The 21624-nt window shown below is 39.5% G+C and overlaps 1 long non-coding RNA gene across 1 annotated transcript; it reads left to right on the top strand.

The window, feature by feature from the left end:
• Positions 1-5211: 5211 nt before the first annotated feature.
• Positions 5212-20463, top strand: LOC137859573 (uncharacterized). The gene is made up of 3 exons (XR_011098392.1): positions 5212-5369; positions 17418-17672; positions 17844-20463. It is a non-coding gene; the product is annotated as an uncharacterized lncRNA (long non-coding RNA).
• Positions 20464-21624: the final 1161 nt, after the last annotated feature.

Below are 21624 nucleotides of genomic sequence, written 5' to 3'. Positions count from 1 at the left end.
ACAGACAGGGCAAAAATATGAAATGGACCAGAGAAGTCAGAGCAAGCACCATCCAACCTGCAGTATTTTTTGACCACCTCTAAACAGGTTGGTAAATTTCTTGATGTTTTTTCCATTGTTTGATTAAAGCCGGGTACACCCAGGGGTCCCTGACTCTGTGTGCACGTGTGTGCGCTTCTTCTGCCTTGGTGCTCCCTAAGCTAAGGAATCAGATCTACGTTGTGTCCTTTAAAAACCATCCATAACGTGAAACACAAACTTCGGAGCACCAGATTAGAAACTTCAAAGCCATCCCTGATTTTTTTGTTTTCCTGTGTTCAGGTCTGCCTTTGGCATTTAGTTGTCATACCCCCTTGCAGAACAGCCATTCTAAAAGTGGCACATCTCCCCTTTTTCAGGGGGAACTGACCTGTATTGAGATAATCCTGAACAGCTTTGTGGCCAGATGACAACACATCTTTCCCACTGACACTCTTCAGTCCCTCTCTTGCTAGTCTCAGCAGATATACATTGTAGTGAAACAGCTGTAAAGAATAAACTGTACGCTGACTCTTAATGCATTTCATTTATAGAGGTGCCTTTTTTGTGTGTGTTTGTGATTACAGGCCTTGTAATTTTACAGCTGACATGAAATTACGATCTCCGTGCTGTGGCAAAGGATAAGAAAGACGAGGGAGGAGGTACAGGAAAGCAATGAGAAGAGAAACGTGAAAAAACAGTCACTGGCTTTGCCTTCTGTGCAGCTTCTCAGGTGTTGAGAGGGTTTTCTCAAAGACAGCAAGGGGGTGGTGCTGCCAACTGCAGGATTCCTTTCCCCTGAAAGGGGCTGGGCAAGGAAGAGCAGCCCTGGGAACAGACTGGCAGTGGAGGGGGGTTGTGTGGAGCTAGGATCTGTCAGGGGCATTTGTGAGAGGTGGGTGCTGGTGGGTGGTCTGCTGAGCTCTCAGGGCTTGGGGCTCAAGAAACATGGCACAAAAAAGGGCAGCACAGAAAGCAGAGCAGGCCTTGGTGGATGTGAGCAGATAACTGCAGTGATAACAGCACATTATCCGAGTAAATTAGGCTTCAGAAATTTGCCGTTGAAAAGCAAATTTCCAGGCACGTGAGAGCGGTATTAAGATAGGCGATAGAGCAGTGTAGGGCTGCATCTAAAAAATCCTCTGGCTCCAGCAGTGTTTGTGAACTGGCAAAGTGCAATATGAGAGAAATTTCATAGGGGTCACTTTGGAGGCTTGCAAGAGCCTCCAGTCCTGGTGTGCTCTCCTAGTTGCCTTGGCTTGAGAAGTCAGCAGGAGTGCTGAGGCTACAAGATACCCAGTTTCTGGCAGGCTGCATCTCTTTGTTGGTCACTTCATTAGGCAGAGCAATAAAAACAAGCACAGACGTAAGCAGTAAGGCTTTGGCCTGACCGTAAGACTTTCTCAGCTGTAAGAATAATTGTAGAAGAGCAGACTAAGGGAAATATTTTTGCTTAATAAGTTACAGCAACTCATCAGTCACATATCATACAACACACAATTTTATAAACTGTTGCACTTTGAGTGGATATAAATGGATTGTAACTGATAAGCCATAAAAAATTAATAGTTACTTTAAGATTTTTAATGGAATAAAAAACACTGCAGTAATGAAAAAGTTGACATTTTAAAGATTGATAAAGCAACAGAATCATCAGAAAAATGTATTAGCAGAACAGCTAGAGATGTACTTTTGCAGTATAACAGACATATCATCAGAAGACAGCAAATGTAACAGGATGAAGGTAACCTGAAATCCTGGAAATTGAAATCAGGAGCAAGTGAATATATAAGAGATTGAAGGAAGAAGGTATTATCTGAAAATGCTTGGAAGCTAGTGCTTTGGCAGATTTGCATTTCTTGATGCTGTTGATCTGGTCTTTAGCATGTATGATAGTATTCAAAATCTTCTCACTACAGGCTTGCATGGTGAGAGTAAAGATCTGAACCTGTGCAGTTTCATTGGGATTTGCTATTTAACGTATTTAATTGGCCATTTTCCATTCAAGTTAAATGGGAGTTTTATAAACCTCCAAGTCATTCCCTTTTCATGAATTCCATCTTCCTCTGCCCTACAAGAAGGGTGTAACCATTCGCTCATGACAGAAAGAATCAAAGGAGAAGTCAAACAATGTATGGCCTAATCAATATCGGTAAGCGAATGTCACTGATTAATTGATTTACGTCCTCCAAGGAATTTCTCATTGCAACCGGTTACCATAATGAGTGGTCAGCAGAGCAGAACCGATCTAGACAGAAGATAAAGGCTTTTGGTAAAAATGAGCCCTTTTCAAATGTAAATGAAGAAAATACTGGAACAAATGGCTATTTTAGTCTTTCAGTAGATGCAACTTCCTTTCTAAATCAGCACTGGTATTTCCTTAAATTAAGAAATGCAGTAAACACTGGAATTATTAATGACATTATATAACTGTACCACGGCTAGTTATCTTTATAACCCTCTAATTTTTAAGGACTTGTTTACTGAAGTCAACAGTAAAATCCTATTAATAATTAAATACTTAATTTTCTTTAAAGAGAAAAAATAAGATAAACACTCTATTTTCTTAGGTAATTCATGGTTATGAATTGAATGGCTCTGTTTAAAATCAATGTTAATAAATAATGCATAGCATTCTTTTTCAGCCACCCTATAAATATAAAGCTGATTGAAGAAAACAGAAAACATACTAAGGGAAATATATCTTCAGGCAGTGATAAGATTTCTGTGGGTATGTTCCAATTTATATGAAATTGATTTCACACTTGCACTGGTGAAAGCAGCTTTGTATCAATCAAACAAACAAATACAGGAGCAGGTGAGCACTTAAATAAAACTTTTCTCTTGCTTGGTTGCTGCTGAAGGCCCCTGTTGTTAAGAGCCTGTCTGACGCTCCTTTGCCATGCATACAGTTCTTAGTAACTTCACAGTACAGGGCCCTCATTTTGCAGCTGTTATTCTGGACAGCTCCTTCTGCATTCCGTGTATCCCATGGAGTGCTCTCTTCCTGTTCAGAAGCTGCCTGCCTGTGTAAGGATGGCACTTCACAGAACTGAGGCAGGGAAGGTGTTACAAAGGTACTGCTGGTGAACACTGGCTGAAAGGGAAGCACCACGGGGCAGGAGGAAGGAGGAAATCCAAATGCTATTTTGGGCATGTAGGTAAGGGAAGTTCTGCAGGGGTCCTGGCTGGCAAACTTCAGAGTCCCTGAAGTTTGGATCACCAAGGTTATTAGGGCTAAAAGTCTCAGCTGATGAAAATCAGGATGGATCCAGTTCAAAATCAGGTTCAGAATTTTGCCGTCAGGTGATCCAGGTAACTTTTGGTTATTACACTAGGCATAAAAGATGGTGTGAATCTGGTCCTGAGGTTCTGCTGTCTTGTCCCCATCCTGTCCCATCCCTGTCCAATCCCTCCCTAAAAGCTCTAAGAAATGAACTGAACAGAAAATTGAGTAGTTTTTGGTCAGCCATATATGCACAGATGCTGTTAACATGCCTGATTCTGTTAGCTGTGTCAATGTAAACCTAAACACAAAAAAAAAATAGTTCTGATTGGTACTGATGAGCAGCAAGTGTAATCTGTGAAACAGTCTGTGCAGCTGAAGACATGGAGAGTCACAGGTGACAGCCTTTGAAGCAAAGTACAGCTCATCTCTTGGAACATGCAGCAACTCTTCTCAGAGAAAATAAAACAAATAGTCTAGTTCTGTAGGTAATTTATGTTTACAGTTGAAGGTGTATGATGTTGGTCATAAGGTGAAGGGTGTTTTTCTTTTTTAAGAAGGAATTAAAAGCTAGGGCAAAAATGTGAATCCCTTGAGACTGACATTGAGGTTCTCAGCACTTGAGGTGTGTGCTCAGCTGTATAAGTAGGTGTTTGGTTGAGGGTAAGAGAGTGTCATCTCTGAACCAGGGAAGGTGACTAAGGTGTGGTGTGGGGTGGTGCCTGATGGATGGAGTTTGTGTTTTGGTTACAATGATCCAGAAGACTTGAGAAGGTGGTGTTAAAATCAGGTCTGAAATGTGCAATAATATTGGGAGCTGCTGAACAGTGCAGTATTCAGGGAAGGTGTCCTGGTTTAGGCTGGGTAGAGTTAATTTTCTTCCCAGTAGCTGGTGTGGTGCTGTTTTGGATTTAGGACAGAAAAACGCTGAAAACACCCTGATGCTTTCACTGCTGCAGAGCAGTGTTCTCACTGAGTTAAGGACCTTACTCCTCGCCCTGCCTTACCAGGAGGAGGGCAGAGGTGCACCTGGGAGGGGTGCTGGGAGGGGACAGAGCCAGGACAAGGTGACCCCAAGGGATGTCCTGTGCCACATGGGTCTTGCTGAACGATGAACTGGGGGAGTTGGCTTAGGGGGCTGCTGCTGTTCAGGGTCTGGCTGAGCACTGGTCAGCAGGCAGTGAGCAATTGCACTGTGCATCACTTGCTTTGTGTATTCTTTTATCATTATTATTATTATTAACTTTCCTTTTCTGTCCTATTAAGCTGTCTTTATCTCAACCCATGAGTGTTATCTTGTTTCCAATTCTCTCCACTGTCCCACTGCTGGGGCAGTGAGCAAGCGGCTGTCTGGTGCTTAGACGCCTGCTGGGTAAAACCACATGAGACGGCAGTAAATTGTGTAAGGTAACGACCAGATTTATACACGAGGAAAATGGTGAAGAAGAAAAATGCATTTAGGTTAAAAGCAAGCAGTGAGTTTCTGGACAGGTATGAACATAGATCCTGAACAAGGGAAAATGAGGTTGGGAACACTGTGTGAGAGCCTGCTATAAAACCAATCTCTCTGCCCTGGAAACCTTCTAGAAGTGACATCAGGCTTAATTATGTGAACGCTCCAAGGTGTTTTATGAAGTTCCAGCACAATTTGTGAAATACTCCAGAAATCACTTCAGACATGAAGTGTCCCAAACTCTCGTTAGCCTGTGAATTTTGAACATGCCAGGCAGTGCTGAGTGTGTCACTTAGGTGAGCACATGGGGCTTGGCCTGAGGAGTACATTAACTAAAAAAAAGAGGATTCTGCAGACAAAAAAGAGTGTAGAGAAGTTACAGGGAAAAACAGTAGGCTTGGTGGTCTGTGCCTTTACAGTATGCTTGGAAAATGAAATAGGGTGGATTTAAACCCCAGCAGTGCTAATGATGAATTCTTCTCACAGTCTGCTCTAATTTTTGCCTTCCAGTTTTATGTTGGACAGCATCTTGAGAAAGTGAACATATGAAGATCAACAGCCTTATGCCTTTACTAGATGCTCAGAAGATATTCTCAGTCTTCTCAAGAGCAACAGCATATGGTATAAAAGAGCAGTTCCAGAATGGCTCGAGAGTCACTGAAACCAAGCGAGGTGAGCAGAGGCACAGAGAAATTGCATGTAGCAGGCAGTGAGTAACTCAGGCTGTAAGAAGTCAGTATGGTGACCAGAGGAGAGAGATTTGAGATACAAAGGACAGGTGGAGATCTCTGCTGGACATGGGGTTTAGTGAGCATTCATTTTGGTGAGCCAGAGAACAGTAGTGTCTGCTGGTGTGCAGCTAAGAGCCAAGCAAACACGTGAAGCTTTTGGATGTGAAGATTCAGAGGTGGGAAATAGATTGTTGGGAGATAGTATAATAAGAATATGATATTATTGTGTCGGAATAACCTTACAGTGGTAAATCAGTTTTGCTGAAGCTAGCCATACATTATATCTTGTTTCCAATTGCTTTACATGATGTTTTCTTCTCAAAAAGCTGCTTATCAATTGATACTTGTTCATTTATTTATTGGCTTGAAATATTCTCCAGAGTTTTACCTCCTTTTAGGTCTCATCTTTTTAGACAATGGATTTATGATTAGGACCTAAGCCATGCCTGACTCTTTTCCTACATAAAAGCAGATCCAGTTTCTGTTTGAAGGTATTGAATTACTGATTTGGATAATTTTTACTCTTATCTTCTGATCTTTTAACTCAAAGCCCTCAATGACAAGTGTTTTTTTCTTTTTCCTTTCTTTTCTTAAGTACTAGTTATTGTATGATTCTTAATCATTATGACTAATTACATTGCTTTCAAGCATAGAATTTCTCAGCATCTCCATGCAGAGGTCAGTAGGAGGGTTACAGCATGAATACTGGTAAAGTGGAGTGCTTTTGTGGTTTCCATTTTCAAAGCATAAATCGAAGCTAAAGCAAAACTTATGTCTTAATTTTCTTGCAGTACAGTTCCTTCACTGCCATTTAGCATGTGACAATGGTGGCCCCAAACCCTGCAGACTCTGAGCTCACGTCATGTCTTAGTGAGTCATCTTTTTATTTTATTTGTTTGCCTCTCTTACATTGTTTTGATGACCTGCGTTTCTTTCAAGGGAAAAAATAAAAAACAAAACAGATGCTGTTACTGAACAGAGTAAAGGCGGAAAATCACAGAGTAATGCCAAGGGAAATTTTCAAAGCAGAGGGCAGGCATTCTTTGCATCTCTGAAAGATCAACTCTGTTATTCCAAAAGGGTTCTATCATCAGCTGCCTGCTGATAACGAGGTTATTCCAATGGGATAATGTTACTCTGTGGGTCACCTGCTCCCAAGAGGAGGGGTGGAGGAAGGACATTGTCATACCAGCTCTCCTGTAGGCAAACCAGAAAATGAGAAGTTATGAAATTTGTCTTCCATAGAAGCAGGAGGCAGAATACATACATACGTGTTGACTTCCTGCAGAACAGTATTTTTGTCTATGGAATAGGCACATATGGGGGACTTCTGGTGTCTGGTCAACACCTCACTGAGGGTATCATTTTCTGTCTCCTTTAAGGAGGCTGAAGAAGACAGCCATTTTTCCAGGGAAGATGAGGCTTCAGTCTTTATGTCCTTGTGTGTGCTTTTTGCTGACATGGTCTTTGTTCCCCACTGGTCTCAGGGTCTCAGACAAACTAGGCTTTATGTGCCCATGTAAGGGGACTAGCAGTTGACTCACCAATCTCTCCCTAACCACCTGCTATGTTACACTTTCAAAATGTTCCACTGCTCTACTTGCAGTATCCTAGCAAGCTAGCAGAGGGAGCAGATGAATGAGATTAATGTCACCCCTGGTAGAACCTCCTATTTCCTTAATTAGTACAAACATTAGGAGAACCAGCAGTGATTCCACTTCTCTCAGATTCTGATGTTATAGGTACCAAAGTTGTCATCGCCATTTCAGTGGCCTCAGGAGTCTGCTCCCCCCAGCAGCTCCTTGCTTTGTTCCTGCCCAGTCGGCTTTGCAGCATCTGCTCTTACGGGACAGGTTGTAGGGCCGAACGGAAAGGCATGTTCTCCCCTCTCCCCCGGACAGATATTGGTAGAAGCTAATTGAAACTGAAGAATTCCATGTGGATTGCCTCAAATTTATTTCCTGCTCAGTTGTTCCAATTTCAGCTTCTTTTCACTGACAGTGTCAGAATCACTGTCAGTTCCCATCCCGCCAGCAAAACACTCTAAATGAAAATTAAGATGGGTAAACAGGAAGGCTTTTAAATCTTTTTTTTTTTTTTTTTTTTTTTGCAAGAAGATGAACACGAAAGGGCACAAATTTTTCACCCTAACATGTTGCTTTCAAGGTGAAATTGATGAGGCTGATTTTTTAAATATATTTTTTAAATCTGTGAATCTGTTTTACAGTGTAGGATTTCTGTTTGCTTTACAGTGGTCTGTAGTCCTGAGAGGGTTTTGCCCTGCTGCTGGAGAAAACACTAGCCCCAGACTAATGTGGTTGTCGAAGAACATAATTAGATATTAAGGACATCGTTACAGCGATTTGGTAAATGAAATTTTTGGAGCTCCCCTTACTTGAAGATCAGTTAACAGTTCAATGTTTATCCTACTGATAAGTCAGGGGGAGAAGAATCCCACCCCTGTGCTACACATGTCCGTGTGCATGGGGTTTGTGTGTTGGGTTTCAGTGAGAGTATTGCTATGGCTTAACTGAGACACTTTGCTGTGGTACAGCTCAGTGAAATGGACTTTGGAGCTTAATCTCTTCATGGAAAAAAACACAGGTGTTGTGGTCTTAGTGCAAGAGTGAGCTGCCTGAGGGGAGATACCTGCATATCTGTGTAGTCCCATTACTCTTCTTAGATAAGAGTAAGTCATTTTATTTTTGATGGAGGACTGAATTTTTGAGAACGACAAGTTTTGAAAAAATGTTAGTTTTTATAGATCTTTGTGAAGAACAAAACGCTTTATGTCATGTAATGTTTCATCATTTGCAGGATTTTCATTTGGAACTTCAAACTAAGCTTTTCATCCTTCTCTTTTTATTTTTGTATGATATGAGTTACCATTCCTCATTTCCAGTGAGAATGAATTTCAGGTGAACTGCCCTCCTTCTCTGCAGCTTTACTTTTTTATGTGAAACTGTGACAAATTGCAAAATCTATGATTTTTCTTAAGCAACTAAGAAACTGTTAAGCTTTAACTGAATTTTGGTGATGTTTCAGAGTAAGTCTTGTGTGTTTTCCTTTATAGGCATAACTCACAGGGATGTAACAATCAGCTTGTGAAGTATGGATAGATTAAATAGTTTCATGTAGCTAAGAAGCTGGCAAGAGGACCTTTGGGTGGCTGTATTACATTTCTTATATACTGAGTTCCATTTTGGATCAGTAATTAAGGGGTGACATCACTCCTACACTCAAAACTAGACCATTACTTTGTAAGCACTGGGGAGCTATCACACAAGTTCTGGAAATCCTACAAAACTGGAATAACTGACTAGTGCATCTTGAGGAGATTGAGCAAAGAACAAATGTTCAGAGCAAGCTGTCATTCGGTCTGTGTTCCTGTGAAGTACTCACACATCATTAGATGGGCTAATGCTACATTTGTTGAAGGCAAAGAAAAATAAAATTAGAAATTGCTTAAAGTGGCATTTCAGCCAACGTAAACATTTTCTTTTGAGGGCTCAGCCTGTGTTTTACCATCCCATTTTACTTTGTCTAGAGTGAACTTAGTTGAAACGTCTCATGTTATAAGTAAAGCTCACTTGTTTCTGAAAAGGAAAAGCCTCTTGGGAACCAAGAGAATTTTTGAAATAATGTGACAGGGGTATGACTAATATGTGCTATTAAAATCTGATTTCTTTGGGGGAAAAAGGTTCAGTGTGAATTGTAGAGTAAATGCCTGCATCTTAAAAGCCTGTAATAAGAAATTGAAGCAAAGTTTCATGTCACTTGACAGTGAAAGCTTGTAAAAGATTTTGTCTTCTGAAGACTGATCCCAAATAAATTTAAAATCTCACTTAAAATAGCAGAACAGTTCATGTGCCAGGAAGGCATATGGAGGCCAGTTTGAAAATTATGAGAAAGAATCTAGAAAGAAATGACAGGTAGGATTTGGGGAAAAAATGTATTGTCTCGCAGTGTTGGATGAGGTATATGGTACGTGACTAGCCTAAGCAAACCACTGAGAGGGCAAGACACGTGCACCAAATTCCCATGTTTGGCATGTTTTTTAAAAAAAATGAAGACATAAATGAGAGTTGAGCAAGAATTTTACCAGTTACTGTTGAAGAAATGGCAGAAAGAGCAAGTAAAGGAAGAACCAAGGAAGTTCAGTAAAATTACCCAAACCATTCACTCTCCCATATGCTGTGGAATCGTGATCGTCTGATCTCGCTGTTCATTTAGTACTGCTTGATTTCTTGGCATTGCTTAATAAAATAAGCATTCAGAATTACAAAATGCAAACTAGCTGGTTACCAGTTTATTTTGCAGTACTGATCTGACTGCAAAATAGTAAGAACTTTCTCTGAGCAATTTGGACAACTCCCTCTCTGGGCCAAGTTGGAAGCAGAGTCCTGAGGTCCTGGTGCAGCCTGAAATATCTATCCTGTGGTGCTAAATGTGTGCTTGCATTAACATCAGCATAGCACAGTTATGTTCAAGTACTCCAGAGGTGCTGAGCAAGGAAAACAGTGATAATGGCCTCCTAACAAGTCTTTTTCTTTTTTCTCCCCACTCAAAGCCTTGTTTCAGACAAATCCTGAACAGGATCATATCTCTTCTCAAGGAAGAAGCAATATGCTGTAGCACGACCAGTGCATACTGTGGAAGGCAAATGGATTTTGTGGTGTGTATTGAGCACAATGTGCAAACTTGTAATGTTTTTCTCAGTCATTGGCATGCCAGAAGTTAATTTTTTTATATTTTCTTCTGTCTCAGTGCCTGCATTAGTGATAGTGTTTGCGTTAATTGGCATGAATAAAATCAAGCTCAATTTCCAGGGTGAAATGGCTTTGCTTGCTACAGTGGGGTCAGTCCACTTGTGGCATTAGGACCTGCTTGTGGAGATATTCTCCACTGATCTCCAGCCTTTGAAATGCTGAATGGGCCTTTCATTTTGAGACCTAAAACAAGCTATTCATCTGAGGCAAAGGCAATAGAAAGGATAATGCAGCAGGATACGTTTTGTATTGTATCATCTACTATTAGATGATGATAAAATCCCACAGGAAATAATTTTATCTGAAAATATCAGTAAAACTTATTCCTAAACTTTAGTCTATAGCACTTCTGTTTAACATTTTTGGTTTGGAAAATCATTGTGGGTTATTGGTATTCAAGCAAGTGCCCCGTATGCCATCCTTGCTTTAAATTAATATCTGATAAAGTCTTGAGAAGTGGTTCTTAAAATGGACTTGTCTTGTGTATTAATTAGGATTTGCTCTCAACTGTTCTCTTAATGCTTCTGATGAAACAAATTCTTCCTCCAGGCTGGATGGTGCCTTTTGTCCAGTTAACTAAAATACCGTGCCTGCTATATATGAACAGTTAGGCAAATAATTAATTTGTCAGTTCTTCAACCAAGCTAGGAAATTAAACCTAAAACTATCTACAAAAGCTTTGCTGAAAACTTTGAAACTGGTTTAGGGAAGCCACCAGATCAGATTCATATCCTTTTGTTGATTGCTATTTTGCTGTCAAGCTTTATCTGGCTTCAGTGGGATCGTTTGTGGAGCAGAATTACATTCCACAGCGTAGGAAGAGTGAGAGCAAAAATGTAATCTTAAGTGGAGCATTGGCATTTGCTAGCCCTGCTGTATTCAGCAGTGATTTTAGTTTTGCTTTTCTTTTATTTGGAGACCAGTGTAATATCAGTGTGCCTTCCTTCTTCCTTGCTAGTAGAGAACTTAGCAGTCCGCAGCATGGGAGACTTTGACTGGAAGCATTTTTAAAAGCAAACACAAGGGGATGAACTTGCTGTCCAAGAATGATATGCACTGTGCTAGCCAGAGCAGCAAATACTTCTGCGTGGTGGGACTTGACCAAAGCTGATCTGGTCTTGCAGATTTATTACTCTGTCTCCATAAGATGATGCTCTAAAAAAAAGGCAAATGTTACATTATAATTTACTTTGCATTTCATCCTCTAAAAGCTTTAAGTACCATAATTTATTTTTGGTATTTCAAGGGAGGAGATAGGACGCTAATGTAGAAAAATAGGATGGAAATTTGAACTTTTATCTCTACAAAGGTAAAAACCACCGCCACCACCAAAACAACAACATAGCCCCAGTTTCTACTTCAAAATGCTGACAAACTTCATTCTATTCATCAAATTTCTTTCAGGGCAAATCCATATGGCTTTTTTAACTGCTCAGCAAATAGGTTAAGTTTTCTAACCCCACTTTTTATCATCATTATGGTGGCATTAAAAACATGAGCTGAACTTGTCTGCAGATGGCTGTTCCAGTCCATTTGTCTTGTGTTTGTGTTCATATCACCTCCTTCCCTTTCTAGCAATTGCTGTGTAAATACTGCCCTGTGCTATACCATAACCCTAATTTCTAGCCCTAAAGGGTAAGAGTAAGATCTGTACAAACCATGTGTATGCTCAGTATAGAGTATAAAAGCAGTGTGTTAGGATAACACCCACGTAACAAAATTTTCAGGGTGCAATACAGCCTTGGGGTTGCATGGGAGCCTGAAGGAGAAATGAACAGTAGTCCCAAGATTGAGAAGAAAGTACCATAAACCAACTCATGTTACAAATTTGTGGAAATACTGCCTGTGGAAACTAGAGCTCATTCAAGGTGTGGCTGTGCACTCAGGAATGACATCTGTTAAGATCAGATGCCCAGCTACCTTTTAGATGAAATCCCTGCTTAAGTGAGAGCAGCTTGGTAACTCTTCCACCACAACTAGCACCAGGCAGTACTTTACATGAGCTCCTCTCCCCATTTTACATCTAATGCATAATGGAAGTGGTGTTTTTTTTTTTACTAATGTTACTGTTCAATGAATTGCAGAATGATGTGTGACCCGAATAAATACTGAAAGTGTATTAGTGTCTGAGAAATTTTCCCATTGCTGCAGAATGCGTTAGGCAATTCAGAAGGGTAAAAGCAGTGAACTGGAATTGTCCCAGATTATATGATGGAAAACATATTGTAGTTTACTCAGCCTCTTCTTTAATTTAAAGGCTAAACAAGTTTCAATGAATAATGACATCTTCATATGTTTTAAATTGAAGCTGACTTTGTTAAATGTCAGCTATGACATATAAACCAATACTAAAAGCAGTAAAATAACCTGTGCAATTATGTGTGGTGATCTGGATGCACAAGATTAAAGAGAGCAGCAACAGGAATAGGTTCAGCATGGCAGACCATAAATTTTTTAAGTTAATGTTAAGAGAAGGATGCGGAATGGGCACTTCTGGAAACAGGAACCGATTTCTGGGACTAAAACTTAGATAATTAGGGAAGTAAAGTAGTGTCAGCTATCTCATCTGCTCTAGCCCTAACTAGGAATTTTGTTCAAGATGGGATATTTCTGACAGTGAGTCAGTCCACGGTAAACTTAAAGCCTCATTTATCCTAGACCCAGTTAGCTTTGGTGCTGATACTTGTTTGGCTCTGGCACCTCCACCACAAGAAATGATTGCCTCTGTGTTGTAGAGATTGTGCAAGACATTTCCAATAAATTGACCTAAACCTTCTTCCTGGGGGTCTTTTAGCTCCAGATGGTCTTCAAAGCCCTTTCTCCCCATGCTTGCCTTTTTCATACAGAGAGACAGAAAGTGAATGAAGATGGCACTAAACGTTTCTCTTCTATTGCTTTACCGAATTATTTTTTTCTTGTGCATCAAATCCAGTTTGTTAAAGCCCCTGGTTTTCTGAATACTACTCAAAATAGCAGAAACTCTTTCCTCTAAAGGGATTTTTCTGCCTTGTGCAATTCTTAATGTTGTTTTTACCCATTGTCATAATGACTATTTTCGTATGGGTTTTACGGGTTTGAGATGCACAGTGAAAGCACAGCTGCTAATTTGTTCTGGCAATTTGACTGGAAATTGCCAGGTACTGAGCACTCCCAGACGTTTTAATGGAAAGTTTCAGCTGGACTGTCTCAAGGGTGTGCTTATTTTGCTTAAACTGGTTCAGTCGTTGCTCATCATTTCAGAAACTCTTGGCCTGTTACTTTTTCAAGTATAGATTTGGAAATAACTCTCTCTCGTTAGTATTTTTATTAATGAATACTTAGTAAATTGACAGATTTTAAGTTACAGTAAAATTATTTGCAATTAATGGTATCTTTAGGAAGCAGGAAAACCAAGTCGAGATTTGTTTTGTTATCATTTGCATTTCAGTGTATGGTTTTGTCTTGTAGTTCACTATGGGGAGCAAACTGTCTAGCTTGTTAGTAACCACAAGGAAGAGATCCTGTGAGCTCTCTTCTGCACTTGCTATCAGAAAATTAACTGCTCTTGGTGCAAAGCTCTCTGAATCATCAAATTGTTCAGAAAGCCAGTAGGCAGCGTGAAACCCTGTCAGGTCATGGTCACCAGAAGTCATCCTATCACTTGCTGGTCAGGTCAGAAGGTTGAATTGTCCCACAACAAAGCTATTGCAGTTTCTCTTACGTGAAGTAGCACTTGTGCTGTGAAGTGCATCCGCCAGCCTGCTTAACCCTGGCCATGTGGTATCATCGTGGAGGCAGGGGATAATTGGGAGTCTGTGTATGGATGACTACCTCTTCTAATCAAGGTTTTCGAGCAGGAAGTTTCTGTCAATTTAGGGATGAAGAGCAAATGTACAAGGTGCCTGATCTCCAAGAATATCTCCTGGCAGGGAGCAGCTGTCACAGTCACTTGCTGCTCTTGAGGACACGTGCAGCAGAGGGCTCGGTGTAAGGGTGCTGTGCTTCTGGCTCTGGTGAGGGAGCCTGTTAGTGACTGCAGCATCTTGTAAGCATTTAGCAACCAAATGAAAAGGCTTTTGTCAAATGTTTGCAGCACGGTGTTTGTTACAAAGAACATCTATATAACTATAAGGCATTGTAAAGCATGCTGAGTTGTTTTAACACTTAAAGCACTCTTTGTATTTCTGTATTTTTTAGAAGTATATGCATCACAATAATGTATTTTGCAATTTTTGGTACCTTTAGGTATTTATGCCAAAGGGCATCCAACTCTGTGCATCCAGACTGCTGTGTTTGCACGCCACAGATTGCAGAGAGAGGGAAATGTGCAAAGGGGTTTCAGAACAAGAAACATTGAAAAGAAGTAATCTGGAGTTAAGCAACTGACAGGCTGGGCAGCATGTTAATTTGTTTCCACGGCCATGGGAGCTATCTATGTCCATGTGAGACTCTCAGTTTAGACCTCTGTCTAGAAAGAAGGTCAGGGATGGGCTTGAGCATGGCAGCTGTCTCAGTGGAGTTCAAAGAACAACCCCTTGGCAGAGGCACTCTGCCTTGCGTGGCTTGGGGTACACCACAGTTACAAACCTGCGGTCCCAGTCAGGTAGAGCTTCATTAAACTCATCAGTTGAATTTCTTGGGAGAAATCTTGATGCCGCTGAAATCAATAGCAAAACTTCCACAGACTTTTACTCAGAGCAAGTTTTCATCTCTTGTTTTTGGTAAGTATAGAGAAACAGTAACTACAAAGGCCAAGGTTTTCAAAGCTACCAGAAAGATTTAAAGTGCCCTGAAAACATGAATTGTGGGTGTTCATTTCCCTTGGCAGTTTTTGCAGTCTGAGTTCTATGTTAATGGAAAACTCTGATGAAATATTAAAGACCCTCAGAGTCAAGACACATGAAATTCGCTGTATGTGGATTGCTGAACTGGCCATTCAGCAAGGGCCAGCCTTCATCTTGCAGTGCACAAAGGTTCAACTGCAGGGCATGAGATTCTGTAGCATGCCTGTGAGTGGTATTTTCCTTTCAAAAGGAAAATTTGAGTTGCGGACGGACCAGATTTAGACAAAAAATGTAAAGTAAAAATACATAAAAATACCCTTGGGTTTGCTGACACTGAGTTATGCTGCCATAGAATAGAGCTGAGTAGAGGGACAAATCAACGATGTAGAATAATGAAGTTCTTTTTTTTTTTTACATCTGCTTACTTTTTGATCTTTCCAACAGAAAACCAAGTAACATTGTCAGCTAACGAAGTATGTATGGAATTATAACTGTGGCACAACCTAGTTAGACACTGTTCACATGTACATGCAGGTAGTAACTGCTGAAGAGAGCTTTTTTTCTCCCTCCATTATAACCCATGTATCAGTGTTAAAGGGCGACACTTCTTTTGAAGCACCACAGCTTCTTTTGTTTGAATTTGGTGGGGAGGTGGGATAAGACTGGCTTCCACTGTGAGCTGTAAGAAGTATGGCTGCTTGAGAGTATAGAGCCCCTTAACACTGCCTATATTCTGTAGGTTGATCGGGATGGAATTTCACCAGTTAACAAAAAAAAAATCACTCCCATCCTCAGCGAAAGCAGCAAGGGACCCCAGGAGAGGAATGTGACATCTTTGTCTGTTTCCACATCACAAGGTCAATAAAATGTTCTTGTCTTACTACAGCAGAGAAAAGGCGAGATTTGAATGTTCTGTAAATCATCTAAGTCAATCCTTGTCCTGAGCTACTCTCTGGGATGTAGTTGTTTGGTAAGTTGTTGTTTTTTTTTAATTTTTTTTCTTTTTTCCAGAGACCTTTTTTGTTAAAGAGAGAGGAGTAGAAGATTCCCTACAGTCCCTTAGAGAGTTTGTGTGTGCTATTAAAACCCCAAAATAGCTTAATCTCTTAAATTTTCTTTCTGGAACAGAAGTGAACATCATGATCAATGTGGTCTACTATCATTCTTTGTCCTAGTCTTGAGGAATGTCTTCCAGCATGAGTCTGACTAGGACATAATTCTCCTGTCATGGTCCGGTTGCCTCATCTGTCAAGGTTATGGTATTTTTTTAGTCATTCATTTGCTGAATCAGAATCAGTTTTTTTTTTTTTTGTTTGTTTGTTTGTTTCCCCTTCCTCGTGCATCTCCATTGCCAGTTTCAAAATCTGAACAAAGCGAATCATTTCTTCTCCCAGACTTCCAAGAGGATAAAATTGAAAGAGAACTGGAACTGGGAAAATTTACCTAAAAGCCATTTTCATTCTGTTCTCTCATTTGTATTGGAGGCTCTGTGCAATTGTTGAGTTTCAGACAGACTACCGATCCTTTTTATATTGCTCTTCAACACAGAACAGCAGTGGTAACTCTATAGTTCCACGTTCTTTGCCAGTTGATCAGGATCAAGAAGTTAAGCAGAATATGTTCGTAAATCCAATCTGTGTCTTTGCACTGAGGGAGACAATATTCTCTACTTTTGTTCAGAAAAGAAAATTGAGAAATAATCCTATTTTAAGTATCTAAATGATAGAATTTTTGTGTGTGTGCTTGAATTGTATTTTTTATGAATTTATTGCCCTAATACAGTTCTCTTCAATAAGTAATGCATGTTACCAATGAATAGAAACTGTCTTAGTGATTACCTTGTTTCCTGACTAATCCAAGTAAAGTTCCCACAGACATTAAGCAAACCTAAATGTTGTTGCCAAAAGTCCCCATGTACAGCAAATCTGTAGACTTGATCCAGGGGAAATAGGTATGTGTTATGACGTTAAACAGGGCTGGTTCTCTATTTACAAAACAAAAGTAACAGCAATCTGAACTAACAAATCTCCTAGAAGATTTTTGTTGGAAAATTGATGTAGTATTAAATTGAAATATTAAGAATTACAAAAGCTGATAAAACTTTTACCAAAGTTTTACTAAAGTTTACTAAAACTGTTACTAAAAGATCTTGTGCTTGCAGTCTTCTTCTAGGTTTTAAATGTTGCCAGCCTGGCAGAGTGGTAGACCAACTTCAGTCTCTGGAGGGGACCACACAGGTTTTGTTGATTAAGTCAGTAATACAGAAAGAAAATAACTACTTCCCACCTGTCTTGAGAATACATTTTGAAAAAAATCTAGTTAACATGAAGGCCAGCTACTGACCAAAGACATTTTATCCCTCCAATGAGGGAGGATTAAGGATAAGTACACAGAAGTTCTGCCAATGCTTTACATGACTTTTTTTGACCTGTTTTTATTTTTTCCCATTGTTTTCAGGTATCAGTATCCTAAGACCTGCAACATATTTAAACAGAAGTTAACATAACTGTTCACTGAATGGAGCTACCTGAAAATTCACAACTGCCAGAGAACTTAGTGCTGTCAGAGGAAAAGGACAGACATTTCAACAGTCCGTTTCTGGCTCTTGGTCTCACCTTTGGGTAAGTGAGTATTTAAGTGCGTCATGGTACAGAAGACACATGGGACAGAAGACAAGACAGAAGACAAATAATCCTGTTCAACCTACAAAAGGTATGATGGTTTTGAAATACAGAGGTCTAGACCCACTTTCGCATTTCTTAACAGTGTTGAGATGATAAGATGATGTGTTACATCATTACATCATTAAGATGAGGTGCTACTGATAATTAAGTTTTTTGATAGCAAAATAATTCTGTGATGAAGATAATTTCTGTCATGCAGGCTCTCCCAGTAGCATTCAAAAAGAAAAGGAGGATGTCTTGAACTTCTACTGGAAGACTGACATCACACTTAAAGATGATATGAGGAGTGATATCGGGTCTGTACATTGCTAACACGTTATTTATACATGCTATATGTTAACTTGCCAAACTGGAGAGTTTGTCACGTGGAGAACCAGGCAGTGCAGAATGGGTTGACACAGTCTCAGAAGATACAGGTCATGAGAGCAACAATTTGTTTTGACAGCAGTTGTGTTTCTACTACCAGAAATGCTCTCTGCTTTTCTTAAATACTTCTGACATACTGCATGGCATTTATTTTTCTGCCAAATTAATTATGCAGCTTCCCTTTTCACCCTGCCATCAGTAGCATCATTTTATCCAGGGATGAGCCTGAGCCTGAAGCTGGCCCGAGTGGGCTGGCTGGGCCCAGGGGAGCTGTGCCAGAACATCAGGCTGTTTCTGTGTGTCATTCCCCAAGCCAGGGCAGCTCCTGCTCCCCACCACACATCTGAGCTGTGTTTTCTGTGCTGTGTGGCACTCACATTAGACTTACCTGGCAGATCTGCTTATGGTAAGATGGTAGGACAGACCTCTTCGTAGCTTACACAGAATGGTTTAGGTCAGAAGGGACCTCTGGAGGCCATGTAGTCCAGCCCCCTCTCAAGTAGCAGGGAAAGAACATTTAATTCTTCATCGCAGAGTGCCATGAAAGTCATAGGTGAGCTTTGTTTGGTGTCCAGTGTGTTCTCTCTAGAAGTATGAAGGCAGACTTTGAAAGCCATGGAAGCAGAATGCTGCATGCCAAGTTATCTGTATTCTTTTTAAGTTTTTAGTAGTGTTTTGTACTCATATATGTTGATCCTACTTGGATTAGCTGTAGGTAAACTACTCTAAAATCCATACTTGCATGGAGACCCGACTGTGATTCTATTTGTGTGATGATAACCACAGCTAATGGCATTTTTCTAATGAGTTTATGAAATTCTGGGGAAACTTTTATTATTATTTTGTTCTTGGATTTTTTTTTCTGCATATCTTTCCCTGAAGTATAGTTTAGCTTTTTGTTAGTCTGTCAAATAGACATTCTCAAGAGAAGATTGGGTGTTTTTTTTTTTTTTTTTCTGAGGCCAGCTGTTTTCTAAGAAGAAGAAAAAAGAGGTTTTTTTTTTTTTTTTTTTTTTTTTTTTTTTTTTTTTATTTAATCGATTTAAACATGAGTTTGGGAGGAATTTGGATCTTTCTTTCTTTTGTAACTGTAGAAAACTTCTGTTGAGTGCATGTCTCCATGATTTTCTTCAACAGCATGTACTGTGGTATTACAGAATACACAAGAATATAATAGAGTTAGACCTGAATGTAGCAATATTTTGTTGTCAGTTATGTTAGCTCAGAAATGCCTCTAACATTGTTAAAAGTAATCCAAGATGGAATCTCTTACTGCCTGTTAGTTGTCTCTTGATGATGATGATGATTTGATATTTGTTTCTTCATGGAGGTAAGTATTCAAGAAAAGAGTGATGTTCCCATCAAAACTATTTTCCTGTATACTAAATTAAAACCTGAACAAAAAGAAATGGTTTTGCCAGATACGATAAAGTTTTTATTATGAATGTCTCTTTAACATATTTTAGATACTTAGAATGCTTTCAAAATTATTCGTAACCTTGCAAAGCCATTTCATGAGACAAACAGATAGGTTGGTTTGTTTGAACATCCAGCAGAGAAACTGGATTGCTGAATTACCATCAGTTATTATTCAAGTGGGTTTTTTCTCTAAAGGCTGCTGCAGCCAGGGACATTCATCGGCGTAGCCCAGTGGAGACTTCACTTCCTACACACAGGTTTGGGAAAAGCCCATTTGTTTCTGGACAATTACAAATTCAAAACGTACAGGGCTTTAATATGCTAATATTGTCACAATGTTTTTTTTTTTTTAATTTATGAAAGAAACAGATTGAAGGAAATCTTGTGCTTTATTATCAAGATCTGCTGGAGGTAGAATCTATCAGTCTTACCTTTGTCTTGAAGTCCAGTAATTCTGCATTCCAATGATTAATTAGCTAGGAAGTTCCATCATTCAGCACCCTTGAATTGCATCACTGAGTTTTTATGAAACATTTTTATTACTGACTGAAATATTTGGAAAAAAAATGGTTTAATGACTCTTGAGGCACATATTCTGAGTGAAAAATAAATAAATAAAATAGCCCAACTTCTTTCAACATGCAGATCTGAAACACTGTTAAAGAATCAAAGCCCTCCCTATCCTTTACGCTTTGCAATCTGTTCTGGTGTTCTTTTAAGGTGAGATGTTCTCAGATATTGATGCTATTGAGAGCTTTTCTATTGAGGCTGAAGTTTTGTATTAATTACAATAGTAAGTGGCATTTAGAAACATGAAATGAAATAGCTTGAAAACTTCTAAAACTACTCCAACATTGCTTTTGAATTTCATTTTAAAATATCAGTCTTGGATATTTGTTAATAGAAGATAAATAAGAAATTATAGAAATAAGAAATAATAAAAGCAATATATATTCAGGGAGAATTTCTGTATAGAAGAAACATAGCTTGCTGCATGGATGTATAATTAACAGAGAATTAAATTTACATCTATGATTTTTGTTACAGATATACTGGAGATTTGTAGTTGGTTTTAGAAACGCTATTTCCTCATAAACTATAAGCCTGCATTTTTTTTTAGGAATGAGTAGTGTTAGGATTTCTTTTAAACCCTTCCCCAAATATACTCCCATTTATTGTTGTTTCATCAGTCAATGAATGGGAAATTGCCAGAACAAATACTGCATTGTTTTCTATGCTTTTAGATGAAAATAGAAAACAATAATAATAAATAAATAACAGAATACATGTATGAAAGAACAATCCATCAGTGTCTGCTGGAGGAGAGGAGAGACATCACCTCTCAGCCAGGATGGCTCTGGGCTTATGAACTTCTGAAGTTGGGAGGGATGGAGGAAGCATCCCTTTCCGTTTGTGCCACATCTTTTACTTGCTGGTTAATTGCTATTGGCTGTTGCTGGAGAGAAGATGCTTTACTGAGCTGGTGCGTTTGGGTTTTACTTGGTGCAGTTGGTTTTTACAGCCATGGTAATGTCAATGGTTTGTAAGATTGCAGAGAGATCAGGCCTGGAGCAACCCTGTTAATCTAATCAAGATACTAGGCATATTTTTGAAGGACGGTACTGTGCTTCTTCCACACCTGCTTCTCTCCTGTTCTGTTTCCACTGCCATCTGCACCATCACTCATTTCTGAGTAAGAAGTAGGAAAGTGAAGGTGTATTCACTTCATCAGTGAAAATGACAATTGGTACCTTTACTTTTCTAAAGCGTGTCAAAGTGTGTTAACAAGATCTTTAGGTCTGCAGAATTTAGGGATCACACAATAGCGTAAAATAGGGATAAATTCTCTTGAGCAGAATCTTTGGATGAATTTTCAATTCTCTGATTTAGAAAAAGAAGAAAAGCAGAAATGAGGAGTTGTTTAATATGCTGACTGGACAACAGTTGCAGTAACAGCAGGGGTGTGAGCAGGGGCAGCGCACCCCTCTACAGGCAGCCGTAGAGCAGGAAGCCTTCTTTTCATTAGTTCTGCTGTCTCCATTCTCAGCTTCTTACTGCTTCCAGTTAATGGGAGATGTATCTGAAATACACAAGGGAAATGAAAAGAAGGACAATGATAGAAATAGCAGACGGTTCTTGATGATACTGGAGCACTGAAGTGTGCACACAGCAATGCTTCATTTACTGTGGTGTCT

This window comes from Anas acuta, chromosome 7, assembly GCF_963932015.1.
Source record: "Anas acuta chromosome 7, bAnaAcu1.1, whole genome shotgun sequence".
In the NCBI taxonomy this organism is placed as follows: Eukaryota; Metazoa; Chordata; class Aves; order Anseriformes; family Anatidae; genus Anas; species Anas acuta.
The sequence above is the reverse complement of the archived record's forward strand: the minus strand, read 5'-3'. Positions and strand labels throughout refer to the sequence as shown.